This window comes from Pecten maximus, chromosome 2 (genome assembly GCF_902652985.1).
Source record: "Pecten maximus chromosome 2, xPecMax1.1, whole genome shotgun sequence".
NCBI lineage: Eukaryota > Metazoa > Mollusca > Bivalvia > Pectinida > Pectinidae > Pecten > Pecten maximus.
Genome location: NC_047016.1, coordinates 52,541,572 through 52,561,063, shown reverse-complemented (window position 1 = coordinate 52,561,063; position 19,492 = coordinate 52,541,572). Strand labels below are relative to the sequence as shown.

The 19,492-nt window shown below is 32.6% G+C and overlaps 1 protein-coding gene across 4 annotated transcripts in view; it reads right to left on the bottom strand.

Annotated features, from left to right (window-relative positions):
• LOC117322461 (serine/threonine-protein kinase DCLK1-like) overlaps positions 1 to 13,232 on the bottom strand; it is a 55,453-nt gene extending 42,221 nt beyond the window's left edge. For all 4 annotated transcript variants that reach the window (XM_033877385.1, XM_033877387.1, XM_033877388.1 and 1 more), the window contains exon 1: positions 13,146 to 13,232. The gene's annotated coding sequence lies outside the window, so the exon portion shown is untranslated. The remainder of the gene's footprint in view (positions 1 to 13,145) is intronic.
• Positions 13,233 to 19,492: the final 6,260 nt, after the last annotated feature.

Sequence of the window (19,492 nt, the reverse complement as noted above, 5' to 3'; positions counted from 1 at the left end):
AAAATACAATTTAACTTTTCTAAAGATTCTTTGAAACTTGATTCAGTTTTGATATGTAATTACACAATTCAAAAATAAATAACAACGTTCTATCATCAAAAATTTTGCAAAAAATGTTGTTTATATTTGAGAAGTTGATGTATCAAAGGTTTATGAGGTTTTAGAATTAAGCTGTTGAGACGGCACCAAGAGTGTCATGGTATTAACTACATAACCTGCTTTCTTACCTTAGCGCTGTGTTGTATAGAAGGTGTACCCCTGGGTACCTATACAATATACATGTAGCCAGTTGGCCTAAATAGGTCTTGTAGAAGAACAAACAAATATACATCCTGCACTGACAGAAAATATTTACGGTCACCTTGTCAGAGTTTTATAAACAAATATTCAATGTATATTGATTGAAGATAATATTCAAAGTTATCCATCTGGGCATATTAGGTTTTTAAACAATGCTACCAGGCATGTAGTCCCATTGCCCAGTAGGGGAACAAATTTTATTGTGAAGATTAGGAACAAGGGGCAGTAACTCCATATATACTGGGATACAACATTTGATGAGAGAACAGGACAACCAGTAGGCTCGATAGATATTTAATTATATATCTAATGTGACACAGCACTATGAGGTACATATCTAAACTGGGCACTGCAATACATGATATATAACAAACATTCTAAGAGTATTAATGATCCCAAACAATGCCTTAAACAGAACAGATACAGTATACACTTGGCTGAACTGCAAGTGATGAACCTTTTAACTTATAATATAGTTTATAGAACAATAAAAGACAATACTGAACTTGTAACCCTTGGCATAACCCACCTGATAAACTGGATTCTTCACTTCTACATTATGATCTACTGTATTAATTAATCAATACTTATAATTAATAGTGTCATACCTATAATGTGTGAAATTGCTGAGTCTTTAAATTATAAATTATACATTTCTTTTTAACTAAATACCATTTTATTCAGAGCATGGTGAACTTTACCCTTCGGTACATTGCCCCGTTTAGAACACAATTTAAGGGTTCAATTAAAAAATAATGTACTTGTTTGCCTCTCAACTATCATGGTGTCATAACAAACAGGAGGCCATCGGGTAATTGCATTAAATGACCTGGCTTTAGTTCTGAGGCATTTTAGGTTAAAACACTCCAACAGTAGAGGTTGTTGGAGAGTTTTTACAAATTCATAACCTATCTCCTTGAATATATTATAAGGGTTTAATGTTTTTGACAGAATTTATCATGCACCTCAACCAACCAGCCACGTATCAAAAGAGATATGATAGATGGACCAGTAATGCTGCACCGCACCTGACAGGATTAATTAATTTGTATGATCGCATATCTATATTCATGTGCCTTGAGCATCTATGATCTTGTGAGATCTCTCCGTATGATTAATTTGAAAAACTAGAACAATGACATGTCAGAAATTAGACTTGTGTCTGATTGGATTGGAGGATTTATATAGCTATTAACTTTGATTCACCATACCCAAATAAATCTACAATTCAAACAGTTTTCCAATTAAAAGACACAAACATTTATCTGAAAGTTTGACTGAATGACCTTGAACTTTAGTCAGTTTACTTCTCCCTTATACTTCCAACCAGATTTGCTTAAAAATGCAACAACAAAATGTCGTGAGTAAGTCGCTGCAACTTTGACTTTGATCTAATGATGTGCTCTTAAACTCAGCTATTGACAGTTGTGGGCTATTTCTTTTTCTCTGCAGACCATAACAAAATGAGTTATTAGTGATACAAAATTTGACATTGACCTTAAACCTGATGATCTTGACCATTGGTCAGGCGACTTCTAATGTTTTTCTAACTAAATTTGCAATGCAAGATAAAAGATGATGAATTACCAAATGACCTTCTATTGTCAGATGACCTCCACAAATTACCAAATGACTTAATGTCAGATGACCTTGACATATTACCAGATGACCTTCGTTTGTCAGATGACCGATATTACCAAATGACCTTCTATTGTCAAATGACCTTGACAGATTATGCTTTGATTATGATGACTTCTACCTCATAATGACGTAACAAAATTAAAAAAAAAAAAATGTTTTCCTTTTTTGAACAGAAACAATTTTTTGAGGAGCTGGTTTTAAAGATGAATGGATGGACATATAGCAGACAAAAGGTGGTTAGAAATACCCAATACCTGATTACTGTGGGCTAATAAAAATGAATTAGAATCAGGCATAATTGCATCAATTTATTTATTTTTGTTAGCCTGTATATGTAGGTTATGTGTACAGTGCAACTGTACCCCTTTATTCCCTGTAAGGCTTAAATAGCCATTTCTTACTTAATCCTCTGCCTGACCTTTTGTCAAATGTTTAATATGCATGAGACAAGTGTTGAAACCATACACCCAATGGATCATTTGAATTGTTAATAAGTGATTGTGACGCCTGATTGCTCCGATCTTGGACACCATACCACTAATACAATGATTGGTATCTCTTTTTTACCATAAAATATGTATGTATATACCCAGGTCCAAGATACAGGGAGATTATATATTCAAGCAACATTTTCAAGTTAAATTAATAATGTTCTATAGTTCTATTTTACCTGCAGAACTTATAAGTTTTCCTGCATTTAAATACATTGGCAAGTTATATGATATTGATTTGACTTTTGATGAGTAATAAATAAGATATTCTAGTATTGATAAAGTTTACAAAACATGATGCAAACATTTAGATTTATTGGTATGGAGCGGGACTGTAATTATCAATTCTGTGTATTGTATAGTATTAATCCTTTGGAATGTTCCTAAGTTGTGTCCCTTCTACAGAGTATGGCGGAATGCCAATCAACTTACATTTACATAGGGGCTTGCTATGGGGAAACCTACAGCTAATTGATAGTTATGTATTATGAACAAGACATCAGCATGTTTTAGACTCATTTTGATTACAAAAATCAATTAAATCTCCATATCAATGGAAGATCTTTTCTAATGGATTGTTAATAATATCAACAGTAAATGTATTGTATTCTAAACTTACATATATAACCTTTCAAAGTAACATATTGTTATTCAATCTTAAGAATGCTGTAATCATAATTTAAATACATTTTGTACCTACTGTTACATTTGTAAGTAGTAATGTTAAAAAGAATCAATATCAATATGCTTATTTGTCTCATTATCTGCATTGTAACACTGACAGGGATATTTAAAGTACATATATGTATGTATCACAAATTTCAGAAAGAGGAATTAAGAAACTGAAACTGTCAAAATCCAAGAGTATTACTTGATAGCCATCTGTTTCTCCTGTCAATCTAAAAAATGAGCACACAACAACCTAAAAAGAACTTAATGGGAAGTTTGAGAAAGACTGATTCAGAAATAATGACAGCAAAAAATTAACTATTTAAAAGTCACTCACAGTCATCACCTGAAAAGGAATGAAAAGTAAGATAAACAGACTTCATCATCTTGGGACAATTTGCAGCCTGATCAAACTGTTTATCTCAAAATATTTCTGAAAAAGTTTGTGTAATTCAGCTAAAGTTAAACTTATTTCACATCATCAAATATCTGAATAATCATCATGATATATAGGAATGCATACCAATATTGTTGACTGTAGGGATGAAGTCACCGGTAATAGGAATGGTGATCGGGAACAAAAGGTCTATGAAGCCTGTCAAAGTCTAATTTCAATTTATGTTTGGACCTACTCAAATTATTCATTTCAAGAAAAGTGATAGCATCTGGATAATAAATTGGTTTTCAAGTCTTCCTAATTCATACCGAAAACCTATTTTCATTTTATCTTTATGCAGATCATGAATTCCATGCAGCTGCAATAAGACTTCTGGATCTGGATTTTAAAGCTAAACATTTATATATGATTACCTACCAATTTTTTACTCAATTGATTTCATTACGTATAACTTACCAGGTATTAATTCTTACAGGGAGTTAATGAAAATGTCTTCATTTGCATGGCAAAGCTGAAAATTCATTTCATATTCTGATATTAAACATGTGTTCAACAAAAGGAATGGCTTATAGCCATCTGAAAACACATTAGCTGCATGTCCATTCCTTTTGCTACAAAATACTGAGGCCTTTCGAGACTAAGGCCTTTTGAGTATCACATGAATTAAATGTTGGTTGTTAGTTTAATATTTTATCCTTTCTTGTTAATTCCATTATCATCTATCGTTAATAATACATTTTATCAGGAAAACTTTAGTTTTTTGGAGACATCTCGTTTAAACTTATAATAATTATATTCATGGTAGCTTTTATAAAGGACATTTTAAAATTATTGTTTGAAAAAGATGCAGAATTCAACTGATATACCAGTAGACAATTAAAGATCAAGCCCTGTGGTAAACAGGTATCACATATAACAGCAATGTGTTAAAATATGGTGACTTTCCTGGTATGTATAATTAAAAATATCAATAAGTATTAAGTCTTACAACATATTTAGAAAGTTTCTAAATTCTAAGTGGTTCATGGTCTTACTATATTACTAAAATCAAAAATGAACATTATATTATAATTATAATTCTTTGGTTTATTGATTTCAAAAATAGAACAAAGATCAATATAGAAAAGTTATTATATTGTTTTCTCTATATGTTATTGAAATTTATCTTTACAATATTTGGATTCTTGGCATATAATACATGTATGTCTGCATTCAGTTTCATCAGTGATTAGAAATACATAACCAGATATCAATGATTGATATCGCAATTAAAAAAAACAAAAAACAACATTCCTATCTAGTTATAGCATATTAGACAAAATATTTCTATGGAAACTCATGAAAAACTCACCAATCCACTGGTTCTGTGAGACTTGGAGGATAGGATACACCACAAGGTAGCACTGTGTTGTCATTGACAACGTGGTGCTACTACATCCTCACACAAACCATGAGAAAATAACGAGACTTGCCTTGGATTAAGATCTTTATTTTATTGGAATGTTTTCTCCTAGGAGCTTCCTACTTACATTGTAAGTAAAATAGGTGTCAACGGCCGACTGTGAGGATTTAAACATGGGAGGTAATGGACAGTCATCACCACTTGAAGTCATCTTCCATTCTTGTCGACACAAATCAACAAGTCTAGGTAACTGCAGCACAATCACAGCTACGCTTCTCATGTTAGTAGGGGGGAAATATATCAAAACCAATACTGATTCAGTCTGAATCGGTATCAAAATTAACCAAAACATTTAATTAAATACTTACTACGTGACAGACTTTGTCAGTGATATAATTACACCCCTTGACTGACATTTCTATTGATCTATCTTAATAAGATGGATGAATATTTTTTTCACTTATTCAACAATCAATTCATTTTCTGTGTTCTACAATTTGCTTTCACATTAAGGTAACTCCTTTAGAGTTGAAGTTTATATATGTCTTAAGACAAATCACTGTTGCTGATACAGTACTCTTTATCAATGATTTTTCTTGGACATTTCTTTTTCTTTTTTTTTTTATTTCAATAGACTTACATTACATTGTGATTTTGATATTTCAAAAGCTAACCTAGTAAGTAATTTAAACTTTAGAGGAATTCATGACAATGACAAAAAAGAAAATATGACTATATAAGCATACAGACTCCCAAGCAGTTGAAGTCAGAATAGAAAATTCAGACGAGCATATCATGGTTGATCCTTAAGTTTTATTTTAGAAAGTGATAGTTTTATAACAGAATGCTGTATATATAAAATCAGCTTATTAATGCACTTATAGATCTGATCATTGGACTATTAAATGTGTCTGATCGAGTATAAAAGGATTCTGTCATCCATGAAATGTATACATGTTTGGATGTCAAATACATGTCTTGTGTAAAGTACACCGATATGTAGCAGTTCTCTCTCTCTCTCATTACATTTTCGTTTCTTTATCGAATTTCTGAATATTTGTATATGCCATCATGTGACTATGTTATTGTTTATTATTTTGTTATTATTATGGGAGAAGTCGTCTATAAGTTGGAAAAACTTGCTGACTAATCCCTTTGTCATTATTATATGTCAATAAAATATGTTTAAACTAAAAAGTTCTTGTGATGAAATTTAAAAAACAGAGAAAGACTTAATGAACTGCTGGTTTCATGGCGTGTTAGCAAGAGTTGTCTCCCATCTACTGCATCACAGTAGATGACCTTTAAACTCTCTACAGAAGACACATTATTACTGTACTGGTATCGACTGCTAATACTAACAGGCAATTATCATTAGCTGATATATATTGATTTTTTCTGGGTTTATTATCAGGGATGTGTTGAATACAACTCATGAATAATTAACAATTTTTTCAAAATGTTCAGTTATTGATCCAATCTAAAATAAATTGACAAATGTGCTCTTCAAAAAAAAAAAAAAAAAAAATCTGTGATATAATTTTCCATGTAAAATCAGGAAAAAAATCTATAACTTTTTTTTTAGCAAAGCTTGTCTTAATTGTTTCAATATACTGTATTGACATATAAGTGAAGCATTAAGCAACACTTTTATGAACTTTAATCTAGCAAAACTAAACTGCTATCTTTTATCTGTGACACAATTAAGCTTTAATGGACAGCACTGCTGGCTGGCATTTGAAGGTTAAATTGAATAAATGGCTGCCAGGTTAAAAATGTGTAATAAAATCTTACTTTAAAATAACTATATAATATTACTGAATGATGAACGTGCATTATGTCAAATTTGAGAAAAATGATCTTAAAGCATTTTTTATTCAGTCTCGATTTAGAGATAACCTTATATCATTATAGGTACCATTTCAGACAACTAAAGTGGCTTAATTTACCCCTGCGAGATGATATTCATGAGTTCATGAATGTTCATGAATCATTCATGAACTTTCTAGAATATTGTAAGTTTTTGATTCATGAAAAAATGTTCATGAATATTCATCAAATACCTCTCATGAACTCTTCATGAACTTTTATGAATAATTTTACAAATTCATTAAGATTCAGGATAGTTCATCATGTGATTATGAACTATTCATGAACTTTCATGCATAGATGATATTCATCAAATTTCATCAAAATGAATGAAATAGTAAGAACAGTTGATAATGAATTTTGAAGAACTTTAATGAATGAGAATATTATGTGATTATGAACTATTCATGAATTTTCATGCATTGATGATATTCATTAAAATTCATCAAAATGAATAAAATAGTAATGAATTTTGAAGAATTTTAATGAATGAGAATTTGACTTTAAAATTGAACATTTTCTTGAATAAAAAAATACCTTACATTTTAAATTGAATAAAAAACTTAATATCTAAAAAGTTTATAAATTTAATTCCATGTCTATATTATAATTTTGTTCTTGGCTTAAAGAAGAATAAGGAAACTACAGGCTTACTAAACCCCTTTACAATAAGAAAACTTCAAATTTCCCGCCAAATTTTCCCACCAAATTTTTCCCGCCCAAAAACTTCTAGCAGGAGAGTTCCAATACATGGCAGCCATGAGGCTTTTCTCACAGAGATAAATAACATGTTATTTTACAAATGAAGGCAAGTATTTATCTTTCATACCTGCTTCATGATCAATACAAGACTACCAGGAAATGAAATATTCAACTCTGGAAATATGTCAACCTGTTTATAGGTAAGAATCAACTTAAAATCAATCACCATGCATGTGACCTAAATTTACATAGTGCACATAATATTCAAACAGCTTTGGCATTTCTTAAATTGCATTGCCCATTTAACTAAATTGTACAAACACACATCATATGTACAATGAGAATTAATGCAATAATGAACATAAATCACTCTTATCTGAAGAATATTAAAAGGATTTTGCGTCCAAATGATTGTGTACATATCATTTCAAGCAGTTATGAATTTTGAAACAAGTGATGGATCCATTTGAATGGAAGGACTACAAGGATATTGTCAAACATGCATAGTGATACAGTTCATGACAAACTTTGATGAAATTAAGTGGTAAAATGCATGCAAATTCATTTTATAAATAAAATCATACCTCATGAATTAATCATGAATTATCATGAATAGAATAGTTCATGAATATTCATGAACTATGATGATTTTATGAATGAAAATCTTGATTTCAGGATTAATGAATGTTCATGAAATATTTCTTTCATGAACATTCATCATAGTTTTAAGTTCATGAATATTCATGAACTAATCATGAATTGTCATGAATGAAAAAGTTCATGAGTATTCATCATAGTTTTAAGTTCATGAATATTCATGAACTGATCATGAATTTTCATGAATGAAAAAGTTCATGAACATTCATGAACTATGATGATTTCATGAATGAAAATTTTTCTTACATAATTCATGAATATTCATGAACATAATTTGAAAAAAATATTCATGAAGTTTTAAGTTCATGAATTTCATGAAAATATTCATGAATAAATCAAGAATATTCATGAATTTTGTTCATGAATAATTCATGAACTATTCATGAATGTTCATGAATTATTCATAATCGTTTCACAGGGGTGTACTTTTTTAATAACTTGCGTTAGATTCTAATTCATCACATAACAAATATTCATAAGAAATTAAGCAAAATCTCTTAATTGAATTTTATGTATGACGGCCAGATTTTAACTCTGAGAGTACATTTTAACTTAAGTAAGATCACTCAATTATATGGTTGTGCTGTTTATTCTATGACATCGTAATAGTGTCACCACATTGAACATAAATACATGCAGTGTTATTGTGACATTGCACATGTATCTTATGACATTCACAATAAGGACAATTAAATGGTAAAGCATGCCAGTCATATGAAATTAAAATTGATCAACAAACTACCTTACAGTATTTATTACTCTCATTAGCTGTTCAAAGGGAAATAACTTTGGTAACAGACAAAAAAAGTAATAAATAAAATATGAGAAGTCAGTGGTGAACAATTCTGAAAACTTCAACTAGTCCAAGGACTATTTAAGCCATATTATTTCTTTAGCCCTGAACGGTATGCCCCTGATTAAAGTTCTACTAGTCCAAGCAATATTAGCCATATTTTTTCTCTAGCACTGAATGGTATGCCCTGATAAAAGTTCTACTAGTTCAATGACTATTAAGCTATATTTTTTTTCAAGACCTGTATGGTATGCCCATGATTAAGATTTTACTAGCTCATTTCACTTTACTTCTACAATGTTAGAGTATAACATGGCAAGAAACTTAATTATGACAGGTGCCATGCAATCCCTAATATAACTTCCCAAGACGGATTTACACTGTACAGAATGTCAATTTTTCTAAGTTACTTGATTATATGAAAAAGCTAAATTAACTTTAAATGATTAATGATATCGATATCAATATGCTATATATAACCTCATGTTAATGAATCCATCATTAAATCCACAAAAATGGCAATCAATATGAGAGACATAATCAGGATTATTTACATTTCCAGGCTTCGTTCCCGGAACAACTAGGATTGAAAATGGCAGCTTGGTGCAAGATACAAAAATGCAATGTACAACAACAAACAAGAGATCCCAGAGGGATCTTGGCGCCCACCATTGAATGATCTTCATAGGTTCCATGTCAGATTGATCTTTTCTCTACTTTTCCCTTCATTTTACTAATCTGTGCAAATTGAGACATCCCTCCAGTACTTTTCAAACAAGGGAATCCTAGCTATATAAGAAATTTGAGATTTAACGATAATGGCTGTTTGTTTGCCAGGTTGTTTTCAGGACAGACTGGTCCAAAAATGCAATACAAGGGACCAAGGGGAACCTACTTATGAAATTTGAGAAAGATCCATTCAGTACTTTGAGAAATAGAGATAACAAACTTCAATTGTCAAAATCCAAGATGGCGGTCTGTCGGCCATATTGTTTTCCAATTGATCTCAAAATGCAATAAGCATAACGAGGCACCAAGGGGAACCTCCATATGAAATTTGAGAAAGATCCCTTCAGTACTTTCTCAGAAATAGCGATAACAAACTTCAATTGTCAAAATCCAAGATGGCTGCCTGTCGGCCATGTTATTTTCAGATTGGTCTCAAATGCAATATGCATAACTAGGCACCAAGGGAAACTTACATATGAAATTTGAGAAAGATCCCTTCAGTACTTTCTCAGAAATAGTGATAACAAACTTCAATTGTCAAAATCCAAGATGGCTGCCTGTCGGCCATGTTGTTTTCGGATTGGTCTCAAATCGCAATATGCATAACTAGGCACCAAGGGGAACCTTCATATGAAATTTGAGAAAGATCCCTTCAGCACTTTCTCAGAAATAGCGATAACAAACTTCAATTGTCAAAATCCAAGATGGCTGCCTGTCGGCCATGTTGTTTTCAGATTGGTCTCAAAACGCAATATGCATAACTAGGCACCAAGGGGAACCTTCATATGAAATTTGAGAAAGATCCCTTCAGTACTTTCTCAGAAATAGCGATAACAAACTTCAATTGTCAAAATCCAAGATGGCTGCCTGTCGGCCATGTTGTTTTCAGATTGGTCTCAAAACGCAATATGCATAACTAGGCACCAAGGGGAACCTTCATATGAAATTTGAGAAAGATCCCTTCAGTACTTTCTCAGAAATAGCGATAACAAACTTCAATTGTGAAAATCCAAGATGGCTGCCTGTCGGCCATGTTGTTTTCAGATTGGTCTCAAAACGCAATATGCATAACTAGGCACCAAGGGGAACCTACATATGAAATTTGAGAAAGATCCCTTCAGAGGTTAAATTGAATAAATGGCTGCCAGGTTAAAAATGTGTAATAAAATCTTACTTTAAAATAACTATATAATATTACTGAATGATGAACGTGCATTATGTCAAATTTGAGAAAAATGATCTTAAAGCATTTTTTATTCAGTCTCGAATTAGAGATAACCTTATATCGTTATAGTATTTACTGAGAGTACATTTTAACTTAAGATCACTCAATTATATGGTTGTGTCGTTTATTTTTTTTGACATCGTAATAGTGTCACCACATTGAACATAAATACATGCAGTGTTATTGTGACATTGCACATGTATCTTATGACATTCACAATAAGGACAATTAAATGGTAAAGCATGCCAGTTATATGAAATTAAAATTGATCAACAAAATACCTTACAGTATTTATTACTCTCATTAGCTGTTCAAAGGGAAATAACTTTGGTAACAGACAAAAAAAGTAATAAATAAAATATGAGAAGTCAGTGGTGAACAGTTCTGAAAACTTCAACTAGTCCAAGGACTATTTAAGCCATATTATTTCTTTAGCCCTGAACAGTATGCCCCTGATAAAAGTTCTACTAGTCCAAGCAATATTAGCCATATTTTTTCTCTAGCACTGAATGGTATGCCCCTGATAAAAGTTCTACTAGTTCAATGACTATTTAGGCAGCTATATTTTTTCTCAAGACCTGTATGGTATGCCCATGATTAAGATTTTACTAGCTCATTTCACTTTACTTCTACAATGTTAGAGTATAACATGGCAAGAAACTTAATTATGACAGGTGCCATGCAATCCCTAATATAACTTCCCAAGACGGATTTACACTGTACAGAATGTCAATTTTTCTAAGTTACTTGATTATATGAAAAAGCTAAATTAACTTTAAATGATTAATGATATCGATATCAATATGCTATATATAACCTCATGTTAATGAATCCATCATTAAATCCACAAAAATGGCAATCAATATGAGAGACATAATCAGGATTATTTACATTTCCAGGCTTCGTTCCCGGAACAACTAGGATTGAAAATGGCAGCTTGGTGCAAGATACAAAAATGCAATGTACAACAACAAAAAACAAAGCCATTGTCTTGTGTACTGTCTATTTGTTCCACTTGGTACACAGTACCTTCCGTATTTATAACAAGTGCCGCCATGTTCGAAATATGTTACTTCATGCGGTAGGATGATGTAGCAAAGTGTTTTGTGTTCTAAGTATTATTAACTTGGTGTGAATTAGTGACTGGACTGTTTAAATGGGATATATAAACTCTAAGTACACACCGTTGTCATCAAGTTTATAAATACTGATATTATTGTCTCTTTCTTTCCGCCAGGCGGAACTTGTGCAGTGTCAAGTAAGATTCTGTTACTAAAGGTCAGTTGGCGTCAGAACCAAAAATAACTAACTAACTGAAGTACTTTCAATTTGCGTACACTTTTTTCCATACATGTATTCCAGTAAATATCAATTTATAATGTTTTTCATTATTTACCTTTTTACTCAACAATTTAAATAGTGCTTGTATATGCATGTTTTTTCATCAACTGTGGATGTTGGCATTAAAGTAAATGAAAAGGATTTGAAATTGTATAATGCCAAAATAATGCTAAGTAATATATGAAGCATATACATTTTTGTATCTCCTAATGTTAATTTATTTCAACAAAATTATGAAGATAAGTGGTATGGATATTACGATTGATTTTAAACATCTTCGTTTGTAAACCACAATTATTGTAATGCTTTCAACAAGTTGCTTGATCAGACGCATTCTACGCTGACAGGAGTCACAAACAGTGATAACACAGTGAACTGTTGTGACCAGCTCTTATTGACAAACGTGTATACTTTCAAATATCTTATAAATTTATTGGAGAATCCAGCAGAACTACATCTCAACGTATATCTATCCACACCAGAAGTTATCCTGACAACCAGACAGCCATCTACATCTGCTGTATCTACCATGAATAAGATCGAAGAGTCAGATAAGGAAATACATGTAAGGCCTCTTGGTTCCGGACCGGAATTCTTTCTAAATTTATAACAACTTGCGTATGTTTTACCATTTATTTACATTTCTTGATCTATCTTTTCGCGAAAGTTACCTGAGTCGTGGTTTAGCTATTCAATTTGTTTTGTTAAAACATCAGGGAACACCACAAAACAACACCAACTGTGCGATCAGGACTTTCTGTCAAATCGGCCAATCTGCCTTCTTCCGCCGTAACCAATGTAAATGATCGGGCACCTGCTCAAATTGTTTACGTCGTTTTTCACTACCCTGACACTCGTCACACGCTGTCTATGATTCACATGGCCACAGACTTTATATAAATTGACTAAGAGAATCTAAGCGAACTCACCTTGTCGCCCATTTTCCCTCGTGCTTCAGAAATTGACATAAATATTCCTGTTACCAATCCATGCCGCCATATTGGTTTTTCTACTTTATTTGTTTAGGGGCCCCAAAAGGGAAGTCGACCACGGAACTTTCCTAAATTTATCTAGCACGCGAACGCCCCGGAATAAGATGTAAGACATTCTAAAATTATCTTTGTTATTACTTGATGTTTCCTAAAAAAAAATGATATCTTATAATCTACATTCACACCTTCTTTCCAGCTGTGACTACACTCTTAGGGGGTGTATCCTCAAAATATTCCCGGACTTTAGCAAAACTACATGCCTAGTCGTGCACAAGCCCTTTAATAATTTATATCAAACACATTTTAATTGTTTTTCAAATAGTCACATTTTTTCTATCATTGTTATTTTATTATTTACATGGGATTGACAATTACTATGAAATAAATGAATTCATAACCAATTTGTGTGAAATGAATATTTAATTTTTTAACACATTTGAATAGAATATAAGAATATACAGAGACCTATATACTAATTTAGTATACATATGTAGGTCTCTGGAATATATAATATCTTTTTTCTATAATCTATATTCTTTTTCATTTTGGAATCAAATTATACAAACATACACATGTTACTGCATTCCCACTGTGATTCACATACACAAACTCACACATATATCCTCACATACACAATTATAAACTTATACGTATTTGATCAATATTTGATTAATTCATTCATATACGCCAGTAAAGTAATGTACACACTATACTATATAGATTATCCAAACTCGCACTTAAAGCGGTATATTTCATTGGCCATTTTATTGACTTAAGAGAAGTAAAGGGAATAAAAGTGGCAGAAACAAGGCGAAGAATCATGATTCTGAACTTGTATGTGTTATACAGTTATCAACTTATTTATATAACAATTTCATCAGGGACGTACATATACAGATAAGTTATTGTTTTACAGATAATGATTTGCTTATTAATACACGTAGATGAACAGTACGGTACGAGACGACACGAATGAAGGTAGAAATGCTTGTTACGAAATTTGTATATAACGAAAAATGTGCATGGTCTTATATAATTAGTGATGGTCCCTGTGCGTTCGTTAATATCCAGGTTTTACAGTTCGCATCTATTTCTACTGATACCCTACGTCCCTTGGCGGTTATCACGCCGAAGGAGAGACTAAAATCGATATGTATTTACTTTCCAGCGGTGGGATAGCTAGCTTTCATTTTATGTTTTTAAAAGTTATATCAAAGTGTTAGAAAGACAGTGTCAGTGGCATAATTATTAAACCTGTGTAGCAATGATTTTATTTAACATTGAAGTTGTCAAAATATAATCGCTTTTTACTAATTTGGTAAGACTATGAAGAAGATTCGGGTGTAATTTTAACTGAAAAACTAATTTTCGCTTAAAAATAGATCTTTTTATTTATCAGACAATCATTTTCGAGTTTTTATCTAGAAAACACTATGTCAGTTTTCTTCTTCTTAAATACCTTTATTTGATTTATATATTAAAATACAATGTATAGTTCACATTGAGCGAGAAACCCGCGAATGTGGTACATTCCCAATAAGTGCATATAAGATATATCCCAGATTCTAGCTATAGGGAATAAAAGAATTTGAAGTAAAAAGTATTTGAGATGTTGATAGTAACACCAGGAAGTATTTTAGGGGCAAAATCCTTGAACACTGTCAGGTATTAGTTTTTACCTCAAAGACATATGGTTCTATGAATATAATGGATAATTATTACTATGTCTTCAATTGTAACATCACCACTGCTATATGTAAGTCTGAAAATAAAAGACTGTCTATTCATTGCAAAAGGACTATCTAGTGATCCTACCAGAGATTCAAACGTTTGTGATATATTTTGCATTTCTGGTTTTCCCGCGTCTACTGAATAATTTGTTTTCTGAGGTACAGTTATTCCTTTTTGTGGAATTTTTCATTTTCCCTTCAGGAAATAAAATGTGCTCGTCTCATTTTTTTTCAAAACAATTGTTAGTGCCTACAGTGTCTGTCTTATAAAAAAAATGTTCCAAGAATCTCGAATTGTTGATACTTTGGAGAAAATCTGTTAGAGGAAGAAAAAAAAATGGTGGGATATTAAGGGAGTAAAGGGTCTGGTAGACATTTATATATACTGCAGCTAATTAAATAATGAACAGTGTTTTTTATGCTGTTATAATCGATATGATTGCAAGATGTGTGGTGGGCAAAAGCCACGGGAAGGAGCTAACCTGTTAGGGTCCTCATGCTGCATTTAGCCACTATACACCTTGCATAATAACAACGTTAACTATTCAATACTTTACGTTTTCGTCAATTTTGAAAACTGAACCAACAAAAAAGACTACTGTCTTTTTTAATGTCATATGACCCACAGTGTGTTATTGTCTGAGGCACTGGGTGTAATAGGCGTGGGCCCGCGATGGCCGATTGGTTAAGGTGTTTCGACACTTTATCACTAGCCCTCCACCTCTGGGTTGCGAGTTCGAAACCTGCGTGGGACAGTTGCCAGGTACTGACCGTAGGCCGGTGGTTTTTCTCCGGGTACTCCGGCTTTCCTCCACCTCCAAAACCTGGCACGTCCTTAAATGACCCTGGTTGTTAATAGGACGTTAAACAAAAACAAACCAAAGTAATGGGCGTATGGTGGCAACGACTCTTTGCATTGTCAATGGGAACTTGATATGGAGCAAATGTAAATATTCATATATCGATCTGAAGATATTTTTATTTATCACCTGAGATCGAGTCTCATGATGATGGATTTCACAACGCTAGCATTTTCCCTGTGATGTTTGGCCCCAAATAACTTCATTTGTCGACGTGCCGCAAACAATCGATAAAAAGTGCATCACGATATCACGGATTGATTCATCAATAACGTACGGATATGGTAATTGAGTTTATGACGATACGTAATGATACCTAAATATAGATGGCGTACAAATGCCTTGATAAAACAGTTCTTTTCAAAATATTAGCCAGCGGAAAGACAGTCTTTATTAATGTTAGAGAACTAAATAACGATAGCGCTGTAATCAACTAGGAATTTGATTTGAAAATATATCAATTGTAGTGGCAGGGACGTATATGAGCATGTAGATTACCTAATATGTACATATGTATTGATACGACTTTACTTATTTCAAACTTAGTTAAATCAGTAAATGTTATTTGTAATATCAGATACTGAGATAACAACACGATTTGTACGTAGATGTATCTACAAAAGATTTATATGAATAAAATAATATCATATAATGGTAACAATGAAAGGAGATATTTCCCATATTATTTTGTCATTCAACTTTAGATACATGTATGCCACGTTCCGTTTTATGGTCGATGGAATCCTCTGGTGTAAAATAATACCGTCGACTAGAGGTCATTACATATTACAGTGATGTAAATGTTTCACCGAGTGCAATGTAACATTCGAAATGAAATACATTACACATGTTTGATGCAACATTTTATATCAAACTATCTTATTTGATGTTTAAAGGCAAATAAGAGGTTTAATAGATGTACAATACAAAAGTACGAACTTTTTTAAATTGAAGACAATTATGTCAAATATTGTCAATTTGTATAAGCTGAGTTTTATGATGAGGCAAGTCATTATTCCTATCGGCTGATATTCCATCTTAACCAGACTCTGCTGAAGGGACTGTATAAATACACGTGGATGTCTCCGATATTTAAGAAAATAAAGTTTAGATACCTGTGTAGGTAGCATTGAAATATATTTGATCAAAATCAGAGTTGTGGTTCGTGAAAGAAGTCTATTAAATCTGCAAATGCACTTTTGGGGCCAACCTTCATACACAAAGGGCCCTTGAATGTCAGCCATTTGGCAGATTATAAACTCCACGTAGTGCACAATCGTTTTGAACAAATTGGATGGGGATGCTTAATGAAAGTATTTGATTATTTTGTTTTTATAAATGATTTTATATCAAAATAAACCAACATAAAAACTACGTACAATGGAAACGTGACATATCTTACTAAACTAGGCTTTATCGCTGAGGGAGTGCAGTTTGATCTTTCTTTTGGTCGAATCATTATTTAGGAAGAAGACTCAATTTCTGTAATCACGTGCAATGCATCCGGGTCTGGCTGAGGGGGTGGTAGTGGATGAGGTGGTGTTAGAGTTATCGAAGTCTTCCTGCTTTAATCTATCTTACTGGAAGGAAAGTGTTGACTTCCAATGTACTGTGAGGATTATACCTACATGGGGGAAAATAAACTTGTGTAATCCCAAGTCCTAGCCTCGTCTGTCAATACATCCAGTATATAATAGAGGCTAGGACCTGTGGTGTAATGACACTAAAATGAACGATGCAGACCATCTGTGCATAGTCATGCTATTTGGCCAGTAGATTACGTGGCGATATCATCGTCATATTATTTGAATCTAGGTGTGATATTTATATATAACGAGCTGTACTTACATCATTTGATCCTTATCGTGTCGAAGGGATTATACAAATGACACACAAAATATCAACACATTGTTATAAATAAATTGTGAGTTAGAAGTAGAGCCAAAACTAACTGTATCGTATGCATGTAGCTGTTTCATTCTTCTAGGGCTATACAGATATATAGGAGAAAGAAATGTCAGAATGTTGATGAGGAAGTGCAAAAGACCAAAGATTAAATGCTGTTTATAATTGTCATTATTGCATTTCAAAAGTTAAGTATGGGTATATTTTCATAAACATATTTATTCAAATGTAATAAACATGTTATGATTAACCTGGAAGACTGAAATTCACAGGGAATATATATCTCCCAGCAATGTCTTCGCCAGCAGGGCTGTACCGCACTGTTTCACTTTTACAAACTGAGCGAAATATTAGCAGCATGTTAGGTCTGAAGTGCAACTTTGACAGTGAAAAAAATGTTGACTAGGTATACGTATACATGTCTATTGCAACCCTGTGTATAGAAAGTTGAGCCAGGGATAAAATGCCTTGCAGCCACTGATTGGCCAGTATGTTATGAAGTAACAAAATAGAAATGTAGCCTGATAGGTAACTATCCATAGGAAATGTTGATGATATTAATTTCGTAAGTCCAATTGAATTTTTTCCAAAGTTCAGGTCATAATAATTAACAGGTAAACATTTCAAAATGGATACATAGGAAAAAGTTTGAGCTGAAGGACCCAACATTTTTTGTATTAAGTGTTATATTCGACCATAAAATTTTGGTATAAACCATAATTGTCATATTGAATTCAAGACTTTTAATGATATTCTCTAAAACGTTGACACTAAAGTCTATAGAAAATAATTGGTTGGTTAATTGGTCTCTTGAACTGACGGTGACAAACAACTTGAATTCTAATGTGTAGTCCAATTTAATTTATTTATTAGAATAACAAAATTTTATACAGAGTCGCTTCACAATACCCAAATCAATCAAAGCAATTTAATAAGACATACATCAATTGTACTAGTAACATAAATTTTAACATTATTAACATAGCTCTTATATCACCAGGTTGCTGACAAACGTAGGCTACATCGGTGTCGCCGGTAGAGGGGAGGTAACTGTTACTTATCTACAACTGTTTACCGGCCAAGTTACACAAGAATTGTCTACCATGGAAAGTAAGTTTGAAATTATTAACCTAGCTGGAATATTATACCACTTTCAGCTATCAGTTTTCGAGTAAATCCAGGGTTAGTATACTACAGACAAAAATGATTACTTGTTCTTATCGCCGTCGCTCTAAAATAATCTTGTCTGGAGCATACATATACATGCACATACAATATGTTCATCTATGTATGTCCCTGGTGGTGTCAGGACGTACATACAATATGTACATCTATGTATGTCCCTGGTGGTGTCAGGACGTACATACACTATGTACATCTATGTACGTCCCTGGTGGTATCAGGACGTACATACAATATGTACATCTATGTATGTCCCTGGTGGTGTCAGGTACGTACATACAATGTGTACATCTATGTACAGTACATACAATGTGTACATCTATGTATGTCCCTGGTGGTGTCAGGTACGTACATACAATGTGTACATCTATGTACAGTACATACAATATGTACATCTATGTATGTCCCTGGTGGTGTCAGACGTACATACAATGTGTACATCTATGTACAGTACATACAATATGTACATCTATGTATGTCCCTGGTGATGTCAGGACGTATATACAATATGTACATCTATGTATGTCCCTGGTGATGTCAGGACGTATATACAATATGTACATCTATGTATGTCCCTGGTGGTGTCAGGACGTATATACAATATGTA